This window comes from Eubalaena glacialis, chromosome 12 (assembly GCF_028564815.1).
Source record: "Eubalaena glacialis isolate mEubGla1 chromosome 12, mEubGla1.1.hap2.+ XY, whole genome shotgun sequence".
Classification (NCBI taxonomy): Eukaryota; Metazoa; Chordata; class Mammalia; order Artiodactyla; family Balaenidae; genus Eubalaena; species Eubalaena glacialis.
Window position 1 is genome coordinate 8,215,478 of NC_083727.1, and position 18,283 is coordinate 8,233,760.

Here is an 18,283-nt window from a genome sequence, read left to right on the forward strand (position 1 = left end):
AGAGATTGGATCCATTAGGTCTTGGGAAGGGCCAAGGTCTCTGCATTTTGAAAAATTTCCCCCGAAGATCCAACCATTCATCCCTGTTTAAAAAACCCTACACTTGAACGTTAATTAGTTGAGTACAAGCAATGTGCCAGTCTTTATGTAGGTCCTAGGGCACAGACATAAAGAAGTCTGACTCTCATCCTTACTATCTTATATTTTAGAAGAGAATTGATTATGTAGACTTTGCAACAAAGAGCAATACATGCTAATGATACGTGCAGTGCTATGGGATTGTGGAGAAGCAAATGCCAGACTTTGCCTGAGAGCCCAAGAAGGCTTCTCAGAGGAGGTTAACACTTGAGCAGAGGCTAGAAGGATGAGCAGGCACTTATCAGTTGGAAAAAGATGGCATATGTCAAACATGAAATGTCTGGTCTGCTGGACTAGCTCAGGTCTGTATGGAAGATGGTGGTTACTTCAGGCTGACTCAGACCTTGATGTCAAGCCACCAGACATTAAGATACTGACCAACAGTTCAGACAGGACCTCCAGGGCAGGGAATAAGGGTTATCTTCTTCCTGAGGCATCAACATAATCCCAGAGTTGATCACCTAAAGGGAACCTGACTGTACTCTCAAGAGGCAGATTAGAAACCAGGGAGTTGAAATTGCCATTTACAGTGAGAAATAATACTGCCATTTTCTGCTGTCAGCAAATATGCAGGAGAATCCACTGGGAAGCAGAGGATAGCCAGGCGTGCACAGACTCAGGAAGGGCTGCCTTCCTCTGCTTCGGCAGCCACCGAGGAGGACGCACTCCTGGATACCTCCTCCGAAGGCCACAGGCCCTGCTGCGTCCACATGTCGGGAACAGCACCCCAGGTAAGTTGAAACATACATACTTATTCACAGGCAGCTTTCCACCACAGCACTGTTGGCAGGAAGCAATGGCCTAATTCCTGCAAAAGACAGAAATTATTATCTTTCTTTTGGTCCATCTGTACCAGGCGATTTGCCTTCTACTGATGCCTTATTTAGCTTAATATCCAAAATTAGCATACACAATATGTGGACGCAAAGCTCGATAAAAGGGATGAATAATAAATGAGGATGTTGCTGGGTGGAGGGAGGGGGAGCCAACGATGGATCCTGAACCCCCAAGAGTTCAGCTGAGTGTCAGCAATTTACCAAGGGGCTAACCCACAACTGGATGGTACAGAAATGTGTCTTTATTTACACGGCAAGACCCGAGAACTGGCTTTCCCAACATTGTCAAAACCCTGCTGAAATCCACCTACCCAGGCTGGGGAGGCCTCCAGTCATCTCAATAAACACTAACCTAAATAAGGCTTTATTGCAGCTGGGTGTTCTCATCCCAGTGCAAGATGTCTTGAAGCACATGGTTCCCAGGGCAGAAGATCAGAGAGAGCGCTATAAATTACCCAGCAATAAGAACGATCATTTCCTTGGGCTGTTTTTAATTGACAGCAGCTGTCCATCCATCCCGGGTCTATCTAGGATTTCACAACTCGGTGTCGCCACTTGAGATCGGCACCCCAGGGTCACGGTCAGCCTCCAGGCAGACCCCCTGGAGGGATGGAGGGATTCTTGTGTGTCCTGCTTTCAGTCATGTCTAACAGTCACTCCAGTAAGACCCCCTCCTGGGCCCTGCTGTGTCTTGGTCACACTGAGCAGACTATTAAAATCTGAAAATCTCGGTGACTCACAGAAGCTCTCTGAGTTTCTACTACCCATCTGCCTTCTTAAAAGATAATGCAAATAACATAGTAACTAAAGGCTTATCATAAATTTGTCTGCTCAGAATAAAACCACTTTAATCAACCCTTTTTACGTAAAACTGTATGGAATTTTAGTGCCACTAATGAAACATTTTTTTCCCGTAGATCACGTAAGTTGAGAAAGGTATGCATACTATACTGAACTGATAACAATTCAGTTTTTTTTTTTTTTTTTTTTTTGCCTCTGGTCCTGCCCTGTACTGCTGTTCACTTTTGCCTTCATGAAATACTCACTGAAACAGAAGAAAATCTGCTTATTGGGGAGTATGAGGGTTAAACAAGAAAATGTACACGAAAATGCCTATTTCGAGCCTCGCACACAGGGTGCTCAGTAAATATGTGTTGAGTTGAAATGATTTGGAACATAGAATTTCTATTTCATAAATGTGGCACTGCCTCTAAGTACATTTTTCACCCAAGGATTCAGCAACCTTATTTTGGGATTCCTTGAATTTAACTGACTCAGGATCAATGGATACTGAATATGTGTCTTATGACAAGAAGCGTCAGGATAGCTGGTGAGAATCCTAGTAAGAAAACCTATCTATCAATTCATTTCCAGAGCAGAAGCCACATTTCTTCAGCTCAGCTGTAAAATGTTTGTCATGTGAGTTGTTTCCCTGTCACTGGGGCCGGGTGATGTGGCCCCTCGTTAGCTTCTATACCTGAGATGACTTACAGGCCCCCCTGCCTCTCGAGGACCAATGAGCTGTCAGAAGGGAGGCTGCGGTTCATGAGAGAAGGTGAGGGGAAAGCTTTTGATATGAGTCATTACAAGCTTTTGGATTACAAAAGTCAGTTTTACATGAGGCTCTGTTGAGTATCCAAAGGGCTGGAAAGAGAAAAATATAGGAAAGGAAAGGGAAGGATGCTTTATACCAAATTTATGGAACTACTGTGTGAAACACAACCCAAGTCTGAGGGCCTGCTCTGGAAAGGGAATTAGGCTGAATGGACACTTATAGATGGTAGTGTTTTCAGCTTAACTGAGAGAACTCTAAGCAAGATGGCTTTGGACCCATCTAATAATACTTCCAAGTTTATTCTAGTCCTCAGCTTCTGTGAGCCCCGCTGGTGAATGATAGCAGCTCGTACTGTTTGCTTCCTGGGTACCAGGCACTGTGCTAAGAGAGTTACACATACTTTCTCAGTTACTCTTTGCAAACAGCCCTGTGAGTTAAGTTTAACTGTCCTCCTTCATTTAGAGGAGGACACTGAGTCTGGAAGAGGTTAAGTAACTTGTCAGGCTGCACAGGCGTGGAAGGGGCTAGAGGCGGCGTAATCTCTGAACCTGCCTCTCTGGAGAGGATGGAGGGAGTGATGAGGGTCTCTGCGGCATTCAGAAAGGACCAGCGACCAGCCTGGTCCCCAGTATGTTCTAGTCAGTGGTGGCGAGCTGTCCCTTTCATGGGGGTCCCTTCACTAACACGTGCATGTTTTCTCCTCTCTCGCCCAGCTGCCAGGACTTGGGAACTAAGGTGAGGAGAAGAAAGGAGGGATTCTTTGGGCCAGTGAGGGATTCTCTAGGGCCTAGTGGACCCAACTCAGGGAAACCCCTCTGAGAATATCAGGGGCCCCAGCTCTGCAAAAAATGGAATCAGAGAGTCTTAGGATGTTAAAGTTAAAGGGATGTTTGCATTCAGCTACTCCAACCCATGAGTCCATCTGAAAGCAGTGGGCAGCTGCCTGAGGCCAGAGACGGCAGGAGATCAGGTCTCTCCAGAGCTCTGGGGTGGCTGATGGAGGAGCTCTGAATGCCATGGGCAGACCGCTTTCTGGACCAGGACTCAGGGCTACTCCCCATCGTCCAGGCTGTGTGGAGTCAGGCACTATTATCATCCTGCGGTGAGGTCGTGCCAGTGAAAGCAGAGCAGGGGCCTGTCAGGAGGCACCTGGGAAACGCAGTCCGGATTCATGTTGAGTATCAAGACCCCAGGTAACCAGAAGTCCAGATGCCTCTTTCTCCCTGACATGAAATTGTGGGTGTGAAAGTCTTCTTGGTATCTCCAGATTCAATTTCACTGCCTTGACTGAATGTTCAGGAGATTTAGTCACTTGGAAATAAGCTCAAGAGAAGAATGAGAATGATAGCCTATTCTTTATTTTCCAGTGTTAGGTTATTCTACTAGTGGATGAGCTACGTCTTTTCCTTCTCTATCACAGTATATTATTTCTTTTTTTGTGTTTTTGCATTTTGGATACTGCCCTTACATTATATGATAGTGGAGGGAAAGAGAATGGAGAAGGCCCAGTCAGCTGATCCCGGCCCATGACGGTAGGGAGGAGGTTCGGTGTCAAGTGGTAGGGGATGTGTTAGTGCAGTGAGGGTTGGAGACCACCAGTGGGCCGTTCACCCAACAGTGTAATACTGGTAGGGATTGCTCCTTGTTCAGAGTAGCCAGGCACAGAAAAGGGCAGAGGGAAGGAGACCAGAATGGTGCTGAAGGGGTAAGTGTGGTAAGCCCAGAGGACAAACTGCAGAGGGCTGATTCTGGGCAATCAGGAGAGAGCTTGGGGCCCAGGAACCTGGTTGAAAGGAGGCAAACATTGCAAAAAGAGGCAGGGCAGCCAATACCACGTTTGCTCCTTGAATTAGCTTTGTCGATGGTTAAAGCAAGTACACATGGATTTCACTTTACTCTTCATGAAAGCAATATTTTGTGATGACAGGAAAAACTTTAGACTGAGTGGTCCTGGAGAACGAGCTTCTAGTCTTGATTCCATTAAGTATTTATGGGACCCTGGGGACACTACTTAACCCCTTTGAGACTCACTTTTTTAACTGAGGTAACACTGATTTATAACATTATATGTTTCATGTGTACAACATTATAGTTCTACTTCTGTGTACCCTACAACGTGTGCACCACCAATAATTTACTTTCCATCCATCACCGTAAAGTTGATCCCGTTTACCCATTTTGACACCCCCAACCTGACTGCCCCTTCCCCTCTGGTAACCACTACTCTGTTCTCTAGATCAATGTGTTTGCTTTTGTTTGGCTTGGTTTGTTCATTTATTTTGTTTTTGTTTATTAGTTTTTTAGATTCCACATATGAATGAAATCATACGGTATTTGTCTTTCTCCATCTGACTAATTTCCCTTAGCATAATACCCTCAAGGTCCATCCATGTTGTCCCAAATGGCAAGATTTCATCCTTTTTATAGCTAAGTAGTATTCCATTGCATGTATAGACCATGCAATGGTCTTCTTTTCCCATTCATCTGTTGATGGGCACTTATGTTGCTTCTGTATCTTGGCTATTGTAAATAGGGCTGCAATGAACATAGGGGTGCCTATATCTTTTTGGATTAATGTTTTCGTATTCTTTGGATAAATATCCAGAAGTGGGATAGCTGGATTTTATGGCAGTTCTAGCTTCAGTTTTTTGAGGACCCTCCATACTGTTTTCCGTAGTGTCTGCGCCAATTTACATTCTTACCAACAGTGCACAAGGGTTCCCTTTTCTCCACATCCTTGACAACACTTGTTATGTCTTGTCTTTTTGATGATAGCCATTCTGACAGGTGTGAGGTGATGTCTCATTGTGGTTTTGATTTGCATTTCTCTAGTAATTAGTGATGTTGAGCATCTTTTCATGTGCCTGTTGGCCATCTGTGCGTCTTCTTTGGAAAAACAAGGGTCATTTTTTTTGCCATCTGTAAAATGAGACAATTGCATTGGATGTGCCTGGGGATTTCTTTCCTCAGGGCCTCCACCTGGTGATGCTGCAGGTTTATTTTGGGTGTGAGAGCAGATGTGAGCTCTGTGGGAGGAGCATATACCATGATTACACAGCACCTTTCATCAGCTCGAAGAATTAGATATGCTTTTTACACATCTTAGCTGATACATGCCATGCAAACCCCTGGGTGGCCCAAAACAGACAGTGGAGTGAATCAGGGGCAGGGTTGACTTGCAAAGCTGATCTGGAACATCCACCTGCCCAGACGTTTCTGTGTCCTCAGTGCTTTAAAAATCTGGGTGAGCAGAACGGGTGTTTGTTATATTATCCTTTCTACTTTTCTGTATGTTTAAGATACTTCATGACAACACTGATCTGTATTTACTTAAGAAGATGTGAGACGAGCACCCTGGTGTGGTGAAACAGACAACAGTATTTTGGAATCTGGCAGGCAGGTAGGCGGAGCAGAATTACGAGTTTTTGGAGGCTCAGGACTAATGGTGGTCCCACCCCGCCCACTCCCAATAAAGACCTCCTTAACCTTCCTTCTCTGCCTCTCTCCTCCGGTGGGACGTGGGCGGGCTGTAGCCCAGGATGCTGAGGAGATAAAGCCTGAGCTCTAGGAGGACCCCACTGAATCCCATTTCTGGGCCTTGGGCTGGGACCGGAATTTTCTCTGGTACAGTGGAGCTGTGTTCACTTACGGATTTCCCGCAGTCCTGAAGCTGCTCAGAAGAGAAGGAAATGGAGGTGATGATACAAATGGGAAGAGAGAAAAGGCCGAGGGTCGCTCATGCTTCCTATGGAGCTATAAGCGGTTGCTTTTCCAGAACACAAATATTTATAGCAGACACAATAGCGTGATGACAACAAGCATTCCAGGCCACATACGGATATGGAATTTATGTGTCTGTTGAAGGCCTTGGCGTTATGGGGAGGGGACTGGGGAGATTACTTTCATACAACAGAGGGGCCCTTTGCTCCCAGTAACATGTCTTTAAGCATCTTCTCATGGAACTTGGCAACAGCACTGAAAGCTGAAGATGAAAAATTTAATAAAAAGGATAAACCAGTGACTTCAACTGCTGAGAATAAATCCACAGTCACTCCTGCCTGGAGACCTCCCAGTTTTATAGAAGTCAATTTCTTGACAATTTCAGTCCATTTTCCACATACGTAATAAGAATCTTAGAGATGTTCACCTAGGCTAACCCTCCTTCTTTCCTTTCCTTTAAACAAAGAAGGCACATATTAGAAAGCAAATGTCCTTTCCTTTCCCGTAAGTATTGGTGTTAGAGGAAGTTGGCAATTCTAGAAACTAAAGTATGAGTTTAAAACGATGTAGCTAAGGCACTGCTGGCATAACAAATGTGAAGTGGGAATTTTCTGTTGCCAAACTTTATTTTATATATTAAATTTACAAAATATTTCCCCCAATTATCCAGATTATTACTTAAATTCTTTTTGGTTGTATTGTTCCTGCCTAAATTCAGGATAGCTAAACTTTGGACTCTATGTCTTAAGCTCTATTTTAGACCTTAATAAAACACTTAATTCTTTTAAAATGAAATTAGGATTTAAATGCTTCTTTCTTAGCTTGGTCCTGAAAATTGGCATGCTACCCTCTTAAGGGACTTCAAGTTAAAAAAATCCCCCAAACCCAACTCTCTCTCTTTTCCAAATTAGACAAACTATTTCCCTCACTGCCTTAATTCCATGGATCCAGAGTAAAATTAATTGAATTGCATTTTTAGGTAACTGGTAAATAGTAACAATTTCTAATGTATTTGTCAGAGATGTCTTATTTTATTTTATTTTATTTATTTTTTAAGAGATATCCTATTTTAGACTGTAGTGGAAAGACAGGCTGTGAAGTCATACAACCCTGGATTTGAATGCCGACTTTAGCACATGCTATGTTCTTGGTAGAGTCTCCTATCCACTCAAAGCCCCAGTTTTTCTCTTTCATAAAATGGGACTATCAATACAAACCACCTTGATTGGCTGTGAGTATTACATGAGAAAATGTACTAGGGGCCAAAAAAATGTACTATGTGCAGATAGTAAATGCTCAATAAACGTGAGATCTTCCCATTTCCTCAACACAGTCTATCTCATACAACCACATCTTCCTAGAGAGACATTCCAGTGATGCTCAGAGAAGGGAGAGGTGGGAAAAGCAGGTGGCTCCGCAATCAGAGACCTGCCAGAGAAAAGCAACATGGAAGCACAAGAGAGCCAGGGCCGAAGAAGAGCCAGTTCCAAATGCACGGAGGGGAGGACAAGGCTGAGAGGTTCTCTGTAAACGGGAAGAATAGAGAGAGAGAGGAAGGCAGAGGGAGACACTAGAAGAGGGAGGTATCATTCCAGCAGCAGGGAGATGAGAGCTCCCTGGCCGCATGCAAGCTGGCCCATCCTTGCAGGCATCAGGCCCTGGGTGGGAACTTCAGGAGTAGGGTGAAGAGAATGTACATCATGTATCCATGGGCCCTGCTCTTGGAGAGAGGTGAAGGGTGAATGCTTAGGAGGTTTTGAAGGATGCAGGGATTCAGAGCAGACGCTGTTTAGGAGAAAAGCCTGTCTAATTGGTTAGAGTTTTCTTATTTCTGGGAAGGGGGTCGGGGGCGCGTTGTGTTTACAAGCACCCTAACAACTACACAGTATTCTAAAAATATTTTGTATGTGAATAATCAGCGGGTGTTGTTAGTAATCTGAAGGACACCAGGTGACTCAGAAGTTGGCTGGCGAGGGCCCCAGTGGCTTGATAAATGTGGGAAATCATACTGAGTCGAGTTTTTGATTTTTTGTTTTTAAAGAAGAAATTAGGAGCTTTGCTACAGCTAATAAATGGGCCCTGATGTGTTTCAGACAGAAATGTTTGACCGGTGACTCCAGGGAGCCCCAAGTGTGTATTCCGAAGGGCGTGAACCCCGATGCCCTGTGAATAGGCCGTGTGGGTCTGAGGACAGTGGGACCCATACTGAGTTTACCCCTCTCACTAATCTCAGCAAAGGATTAATCTGGGCCTTGCAACTGTTTGGGAATTCGGTTACAAAGCGTTAATTCATTTTTCCCTCTTCAGGCAACTTCGTTTCTGAAGGATGATGATGTCTCAGGAACTGGGACGGGCAGGGGACAAGTCCCCGGCGAAGGCTCAGGATCGGAACTGATCTTGAACGGGAACTGCGGTTGGAGGGAGGGTCTTCAGTGCCTCCCTCACTGTCCCACTTGGAAAATGGGCAGGGCTGGAGGGCAGCTACAGGCATTTCACCCAGGATCAAAAGGAATGTGGACCTCTCCTGAAGGGAGGGAAGTTTTGACATGGGAGTGAGCTTAGGATTGAGCTAAGTCAGTTTATGCTGTACATTGTAAAGCATGCTAGAAATTTCTACCTGGGGCTAGACCCTGCGGACTTGAATTTTCTTTAACTGCTGACACTGATGGAGTCCCTCCGAGTGGATCCATTAAGCATAATCTGCTTCACTACATTTTCCCCAACTTAAAGAACACACCTGCAAGGTTGTAGGGCTTATTATGTCAGGTTGAGTTTGCTTTGAATTAGGTCTGGCTGGGAGCAACCGAGAAGCCCTCTCCCCAGCAGAAGTTTGAATAAGGTAGACGTCTTTATCTCTCATGTAGAAGAAGTCCAGAGGTTGGCAGTCGGGGGCTGGTGGGCGGCCCCGAAGTGTCAGCACTCCTGCTGCCTTCGATACTGTGTCTTACTATGTGTGAATTCCATTTCCAAGGTGAAATGGAATGAGTCTGTGTCACCAGGTCCAGCCACCAACCTTTCTTTCTAGACGTCAGGAAAGAGGGGGAGAGGGACCAGCCCCTTCCCACCAAAGACACTTTCCAGGAGCTGCACACAGCATTTCTGCTCATAGGTCATTGGCTTAAACTCAGTCACATGCCTACCTTTAGCTGCTAGAAAGGATGGAGAATCAATGATCCTAACTAAAAATTGGGGCTCTGCTCAGGACGAAGAGGCTAATGGCCCCTGGGAGGTACCTCTCGACTTCTGTTGAAATTTACATGTATAATCAGGTTCCAGTGTTGACATTAGCTCAAGGCCTTAAAATTAATCAAAGAATTTTCTGGGAATGTTGTAAATATCTTCCAGCTAGAGATTGGAGGCTCATATATGCAAAAGACACAACAACTAGCAAATTGGGGAAACGGAAGTCTGTTTAGTGCCATGGTAAGTTGTTAAAGTTGGAAAGTGTACATTTGTTACAAGTATAATTTTATACAATTACCATTCCCAAAAGAATCTCTGACTGCACTGATTATTTATTAATGTGTTTATTAAATTTATTCATTATATACTATTGGCAAAGATGTGTGATAGGCACTACGGAGAACAGAAAACTCTGAAGGAGTTTATAGTAGGTAGAATAATAAGATTATTTCATGCAACTTGGAAAGTTGACAAGAGGACCAAAAGCGGGAATCTGATGATCCAGTAGTAACTGATACTGTTAGACAGAGGAGTTATCCTAGTCTTTACCTTTAATTGACATATGTGCTGGGCACGCAAAGATTTCTTAGCTCTGACTGTGCTCAAGGCCTCGCGTGGGGTTTGGTGATGGTTCATATCCCTTCAAAGAAGAAGTGAATAACTCTCACTGTTTTCTCTAAACAAAAAGTTGATTGAGGATGAAGCCTAACAACTGCTTTTCATAATAAGTTTCAGGGGTAGTTTTCTGCTGGAGCCTGACCATCTTCATGAAGTCAATCCATTTGTGCAGGGCACACACGAAGAGGGTCGTGGGTAAAGTGAGGGAAAATTCCGCTGGGGGAGAGTCTGACTTCCTGTTCACATGAAAGAGGAGAAGGACCATATTCTTCCATACTCTGAAGGGCAAGAGCCAGCCAAAAGTAGCTTCAGACAGATTTGCTTGACCAAGAAGAGCAAAGGAGACGGGTAATTCAAAAGCCAGTGAAGAAATGACATGAATTGGACTACAAAGGCAGCCAGCGGCAGGCACCGAGAAGGAATTAGGTGACTGCCATAATGTCGCTGTATCTGTATCCGCAGAGCTTACCTGGTATCTGTATGGCAGGGTGCTGAGTTTGCCCCATCTAATTATATTTCATTTATCCCATCCATGGGATTTCCTCAAGCAAATCGATATAGGAAGTTGTAACTTTTAAAAAGTGGCAGCTGTAAGGCTGTACACTTTTATGGGGGTTAAAGGGGGTCCAAAGACATATTTGGTTAGGGCCATGGTCTGCCATTTTCCTTGGTAGTGTCCATGGTTCTGACCTTAGGACAAGCTAGGACACACGTCTGGCTTCATATATCATGACAATATTATCTTTTTTTTACTAGTATTTATTTCTGAAATCTTCATTCCAATTTACTTTCTACAAAGAAATATCAGCCTTTCTTTATTGTGTAAAAATAGAAACAACAATGAGGCTGGTAAGATGATAACAACCTTATTTTGTAAATAGAGAAATGGAGGCACAGTGCTATTTGCTCTACAAGTGTACACACCTGGCACATCTGGATGATCAGACCTCCATGTATTTTGTGGCTGAATTTTCCCATAGAGAACATTCATCCCTACCTTGGCAGTACAACGGAAAGTTCTGTTTTTAAAGGAACACAGATTTCTTAATGCTTGCCAAGTAATATGGACCCATTTAAAACATGAAACTAATTCCATGATAAATAGGAAGTTCCCTTTTTTCAAGATGAGTGTTCTGTTCTTGTAGACATACTGGTTGGGAAACCGACATTTCCAATTGGGTCTTTGGCTCGTGGTCAGCAAAGTAACACATGAAAGTCCAGGAGCTACGATAAGATTAGAGATGATGGTTCCCAGCAAGGGCTCCTTAACCTGCCGCATACTTGTCTGGAAGATGGCGGCCTGGGCAATTGTTGCCCTTTGCTGAAGAAGACCACACCTTTGAGTGAATGCTTTGAAACGAATGAACGCTCGGTGCAGCGGAAGTTGTCTGGAATGAGTTGTGTGTTCAAGCTTGCAGAACCTAAGCTAGGGATCCTCCTGCTGAGTTGGATGCAGAGTTTGGCTCAGGAATGGAAGCTGAGGATGGCTCGTTTCTTCTAGGAATGATGGGCTCACCTGCTGCTGATGAGGCAGGGTAAGTACTGCAGCCCCGGCAGGTATTTTGGATTTTGTCTCTTCTAATACTTCGCGGGAATGGCAGTAAACTCTATACAGAAATGACCTGCCAATCCTTCCTTGGAGCCTCCTCTTCTGTATCTCCCTGTGACAATCATGACAAAAGTGCGGGCCCTGTTCCTGCACATCCGTGCCCACTGAAAGTTTCTGTTCCTTTGCCTCTTCTGCAGCCCTATTTTCTCTCTCTCTTCCAAAAGTCTTTGCCTCATTTACCTCTTTTTGCGCAGATCAGGAGAGAGTTTTGTTATTTTAATTTTTGTCGTTCATTCTTGTTCATCTGAGAAGTTTACAGCTACTTTTACAGTCTCCTCCATTACAGACTGAATTCTGCAGAGTGGTTCAGTTAGAACAAGGTGTCTTCAGAAGGGGGTAAAAAGCCCAGTAAATCTGTCCAGAGGGTTTATGGTGAGTATGAGTCATTGATCAGGCTAATAAGTGGATAGTTCTGATCTCTTTTTGAAATGATGCTGGTAACAGAACCACAAATGGTGGGACTGATTATTCAGTTATTGTAGCAGTTGGCTGAAGCAAGTAGCCCAAAGGTCTTTCTTTAGCTTATTGGATAATGACAGAAAAACCACCAGAATAGCCAATACTGTCCCCTTAGAAATGCCGGGCTGTTAAGTTTAAGATCACTTGGCTTGCATGTATTGCGTCATTTTATCGCCATTATGCACCATTCAATCTGCTCTCTCTCTCTCTTTTTTTTTAAAGCGAACTTGAGTTTAACCCTACGTTTCATTTTATACTTGTCATAATATGTGGCTTATCTTTTCCTCAACCCTCTGAGCAAGAGTGGATGCAGCTCCTGGGGGCAGAAGGTAACCAGTGCCAAAGGGAGCTGGAGGAGAGGGCAGGGAAACAAACCAGGTTTCACCATTTACACGGAAAACTGCTTCTCCAAGGCAAGCACCCCTGGGCCCACTTTTGAAGTGATTGAAATGCAGAGGAGGTGGTGGGGAGGCCCCTAGAAGGGGCTGGTAGAGTGGGGTTATTAAAAGCATCTAACTTTCAGTTATGGGATGAATAAGGTCTGGGGTTCTAAGGGACAGCGTGGTGACTAGAGCTCATAAGTCTGTGTTGTATACCTGAAAGGTGCTAAGAGAGGAGAGTCTAAGACTTCCCACCAGGCAAAAAAACTGGTAACCATGTGAGGTGACGGATGTGTTAACTACCTTGATGGCAGTAATCATTTCACAATATATACGTATATTAAATCATCATGTTGGACACCTTAAATACATACAATTTTTATTTGTCAGTTATACTTCAGTAAAGCTGGAAAAAGTAAAATAAAACCATTGAGTTCTAGAGTCAGGGTGCCTGGGTAAACCTTGATTTCATCTCTTATTAGCAAAGCCACCACAGGCTACTCTCTGAGGCTCAGCTTCCTCAGCTCTAAAATGGGAACCCCGATAGACCTTTCTTCCTGTGGGGAGGATGAGATGCTCAATGTCAAGCTCACAGTGTAAGTAATCAATGCACATAAGTCACCAGTGTTGTCGTTGAAGTTTTGGGCAACGACTCCCCAGAGCCTCAAGGTTTCCATTCCTGCCTCTCTGCCTTTGTTGTGAGGACTTCTACTTCTGTTGGAATCCTGGCGACTCTTTCCACATTTAATTCCAATTCCAGGTCAGCCTAGTTTGATGACTTATTCCTCTTTGTCTGGTAGGCGAGGCTGTCGAGCCATTTTCACCTTGAGTCCTGGATTGAGTTATAGCCACCCATGCAACCCATCAAGTGTTCTCTGAAGGGAACGTGCTGCATCTACCATTACTGCTCCCATTATAAACCGTATAAAGAGATTTGGTGACGATGAATTGTCCTCAACAGCCTGTGTGCCACCCGGTGCTATGTGAGTTCTGATCCTAAGCAGAACTGTTAGACTTCCTCTGTGCTTCCTTTATGTGGGAACCTGTGGGTGGGCCCACCTGTCACCCCCCTGGTCTCTGCACTCCCCCTGAACTTCCCCCAGGGCTCTTGTTCACTTGGGGTCATGGTCCTCACTGCTGACCTTAGTCACACCACTGCATAGATCAGGCTCAGAATGGACCTCCAGTGCCCTTCAGTCAACTCCCTTGACCCATGGGGGCCCAGTCACTTCCTGGTCACCATGGATGGGCAATGGTGGAGTAAAGTCATTACTTCAGGTCACAAGCCTTCAAGGTAGGTGAATGGTGAGAGTGTGTCTGGATGTGTGGAGCAGGAAAGGTCAGTGGGAGCGGGCGGAGAACAGGGGGAGATTTGGAGCTGCAGGAGAACATCGTCAACTCTCTACCTTTTGTCTCTCCTCGTTTTTATCTTGCGTTTCGGAATTTCTTTAGCCACTAAGCTGTGCGTGGCGATTTTTTCACCATGTTTCTGGGAAGTGTCTCTGTTTTCTCTCTTTCACAAAAGCATCCAGGGGGCTCTGCCCACTGGCTGCTAACCAGCCTCTCTCCAGGCGGTGAGCACAAATGCAGCATCTGGCCAGCTCCTCACGGAGCGAGAGATACGGGGACATGAACACAGCTGCAAGGATCGTGGTAAAGTCTCATAAAGATGAGTGTTTAAATCATTGTGGGACATTTGCAGTGACTGATCCCTGAATCTGATGTTTCTAAACTTGAAGCTGCATCTGTCACCTGGGTCTCTGCAACAGGTGCCCCTTGTCTACGGCGCTGGAACCTTGCCACCAGGGGGCAGCAGCCATCAGAGCCCCTTTCTGCCTTCCCAACTCTAAGATGTAATATACATGTCTGTTCTGAGATCTAGATCATACCAAACCATACTTACAAAATGAATTTTCCAAACCATACTTACAAAATGAAAACTATATTTAAAAAATACAAACATTAAAGAGTAGAGTATATATTCTTCTGGAGTAAGCTGTTAAAAGAAATAAACTCCTAACTCCTAACTTAGCTTCTATATTGCTCTCACTAAAAACCAATAATTATCTAAGAATTGAATCTAAAACTGGTCTAACATTTAATCTCAGAGCGAATCTTCAATTGGTCTTAGTCTATAGATCTGGGACTTACAACTTCCGGTGACTCCTGTCCCAGCTCAGTTATAAGAGATTTATTCACTACGCTTGCTTGATTATTCCAATGAATCTTAATCCGCATCTTTAACAAAACTGGTCTCCTACGAGGTCCCGCCCACTCTTCTAAGAATCTCGTTTGTTCCCCCTGTCATGCAAATGATAAAAAGGTAGCGATGGGGCTGGCCTTTGAGCTACTTCTTCATGCCAAGCTCCAGGCTTATTCTCTGAAAGAGGAAAGAAGTGATTTTCCACTTCATTTTTAAATCCTAGGGAAGCATCTCTCTCCCGCAGGCACTTGCCTAGTAGCTATTGGTGGGGACTTAATGGCTGGGGGTCTTTGCATGCTCTGAAGCAGAACCCTAAATTCCAACTTGAACCTCTTCCCAGAGATTATTTTGAACAATATTTAGGGAATTTTCAAAACAGAGTTATGCTAGCTTAATAATACATGCAAGCTAGATAATTCTAGAACCCAAATTTAAAATAGAACATTCAATTTTTGATGGCAAAAGTAAAGTGTGTTCATTGTAAATAATTCAGAAAATATAGGAAAACATAAACGTCGAAAAATTCACTTGTTATTGCACCACCCAGATAAAACCCCTGAGAAAACTTTGTGGTATTGCTTTCAGATTGATTTATAAATTACATATGTTGAGAATGCACCAGAATACACAAATAAATATATCATGAGCTTTTCCCACTTTTCAAATCTTTTATGATGTTATCTTAGTAGTTAAACAGTTGTTATAGCATGGATTTACCAATATATATTTAATTTATTACCTATTATCCAATTAATATTATTTTCTAGTTTTACATAATTAAGTGGACGCATATAAGAATAGCCTTGTAAACAACTATCATTTGTTAAGCATTTATTATTTTTTAGTTACTATGCTAAACATAAGACATGCATTGTTTGATTATTTTTAAATAATTTATTTTATTGAAGTATAGTTGATTTACAATGTTGTGTTAATTTCTGCTGTACAGCAAAGTGATTCAGTTATACATAGGTACATATCTTGATTATCTCAACCCAATTTTTGATTTGATATTTTTAGTCCATTTAATGGATCAAGAAAATCCATCAGGCTCAGAGATATCCAGTGTCACAGAACCATTAAATAAAGGAGTGGGAATTACAACTCACGCTTTGTGATAAAGTCCTGCTCATGGAATTTTGGGGTCAGGGATATGAATATTTACAAGCCTTTTGAGACATTTAATAACCAAATTGCTCTCCAGATGTGAATTTACACGAGCAGTAAACCAAGTGTTTTTATTTTTAACAGTTTCCAGGGAAGGAAATTCTGCAGCCTCTCTTGACTGTCTCTTGACTGTCTATTTTGATAACTCTTCCAGGCAACATGCTCTTCTCTGTAGACCAGCTGAACTCCACCACTCCTGGCTTCAGTAATTCTTTTAAAAAGTGAAGGACAAACCAGTTTCCTTAATACTTATTCTTTGAATACTGTAAAGCAGTAGTTTAAGACATTATGTTCATTTATTGATATGTTCACATGATATCTTTTTCTAGAAAATTGTGGGATGGTCGTGATAGTCCTCAAACATTTTTGTTCTATTCTTTACCTTTCCTATGTAGGGTATATTTCCCATCTCCTTTCATTTTTTTGCTTATTCCTGGCTCTTTTAAGCTCAATTAGAAGAGCAAAGATCTAAGTTAGATATAATACTATTTCTATTTTGAGACCAAAACTGATGGTAATGGAAAAGTAATTTTCTGACTTTTGAAAGCAACTGTCTTTTCATAGTTGCATTTCTTCCTCCTGAGCTCTACCTGTAGAATCTTTATCCTCTGTGCATACGTGGTGCTATTTTTTAATTTCATTCCTGGCGAACTTCATCTTGTTTTTTGTTTTTTCGGGTTTTTCCCCCTTCGAAAAGTTTGTCTAACTCATCCAAGTAACTGAATTCCTCATCTCTCTTCCAAGATGTTAACTTCCCTGCCTCACTCGGCAGCATCCATCAAGCTAGACGGGTGTGTTCTCCATTCTTTCTTCCAGGTCAATGACAAAGAAATGAAACCACACTAATTGTGGGGATGACCCCTGGCAGACATCACTGGCCGTGGTCTCTGGGGAGTGATCGATCAAGAGCCGTGCGTGGCTAACTCAGCTTTGGATGCAGAGATATAAGGTTATCAGCCAACTACAGCCCCAAGAAACTTGCCACTGGCAGTTCAGATGCTTATTTTCAGAAGCACAAGAACGAAAACTTGAACAGCAGTTCTCTCCTGGAGGAAAAAGAGCTCTGCCTGCCACCCCCTTACTCCGTGACCTTGGGCAGCCCAGATCCTTACTGTGTGTTAGCTCCTTCCAGCAATTGAAGGGCTTGGATGGCTTCACTCTCAAGTTCTACTTGGTTCTAAAACTCCCCAGTTCTGGGAAAGGGATGGACTGGGAGTTTGGGGTTGGTAGATGCAAACTATTACATTTAGCATGGATAAACAACAAGGTCCTAATGTATAGCACAGGGAACTATGTTCAATATCCTGTGCTAAACCATAGTGGAAAAGAATATAAAAAAAGAATGTATATATGTGTATAACTGAGTCACTTTGCTGTACAGCAGAGATTGACACAACATTGTAAATCAACTATATGTCAATAAAAAATAAATAAAATTAAAAAAAAAAACCCTCCCCAGTTCCCATTGAAAACCGACCTATTTTTCTAAAAAAGACAAACAATGGCCAACATATCCATGAAAAGGTGCTCAATACAAATAATCATGAAGGAAATGCAAATCAAAACCACAGTGAGATATCACCTCACACCTGTTAGGATAGCTTATTAAAAAAACAAAAGACAACAAGCGTTGGCAAGAATGAGGAGAAATGGGAACCCTTGAGCACTGTTGGTGGGATTCGTAAACTGATGCAGCCACTGTGGAAAACAGGATGGAGGTTCCTTAAAACTTTAAAAATAGAACCACCATATTATCCAGCCATCTCACATCTGAGTATTTATCCAAAAGAATTGATCTGGATCTCAAAGAGATACCTGCACTCCCGTGTTGATTGCAGTGGTATTCATAATAGCCAAGATAGGGAAACAACCTAAGTGTCCACAGAAAGATGAATGGATAAAGAAAGTGCAGTCTATATGTACAAGGGAATATTATTCTGCCTCAAAAAAGAAAGAAATCTTGCTATTTGCAACAACGTGGGTAGACGTGGAAGACATTATATCAATACTAAGTGAAATGAGCCAGACACAGAAAGACAAATACTGTATGATCTCACTTATATGTGGAATCTACAAAAGCTGAACTTGTAGAAGCAGAGAGTAGAGTGGTGGTTACCAGGGACTGGGGTAGGGGAAATGGAAGATTCTGGTCAAGGGTATCAAGTTTCAATTATGCAGGATGAATGGGTTCTGGAGATCTAATGTAAAGCATGGTGACTATAGGTTACAACAGTGTCCTGTATAATTGAAATTTGCAAAGAGGGCAGATCCTAAGTGTTCTTACCACACACACACACACACAGTAACCATGTGAGGGGATGGATGTGTTCATTAGCTTGATTGTAGTGACTATTTCACAATGTATACGTATATCACATTGTCAATTCACACACTTTAATTACATGCAAAAGAAAA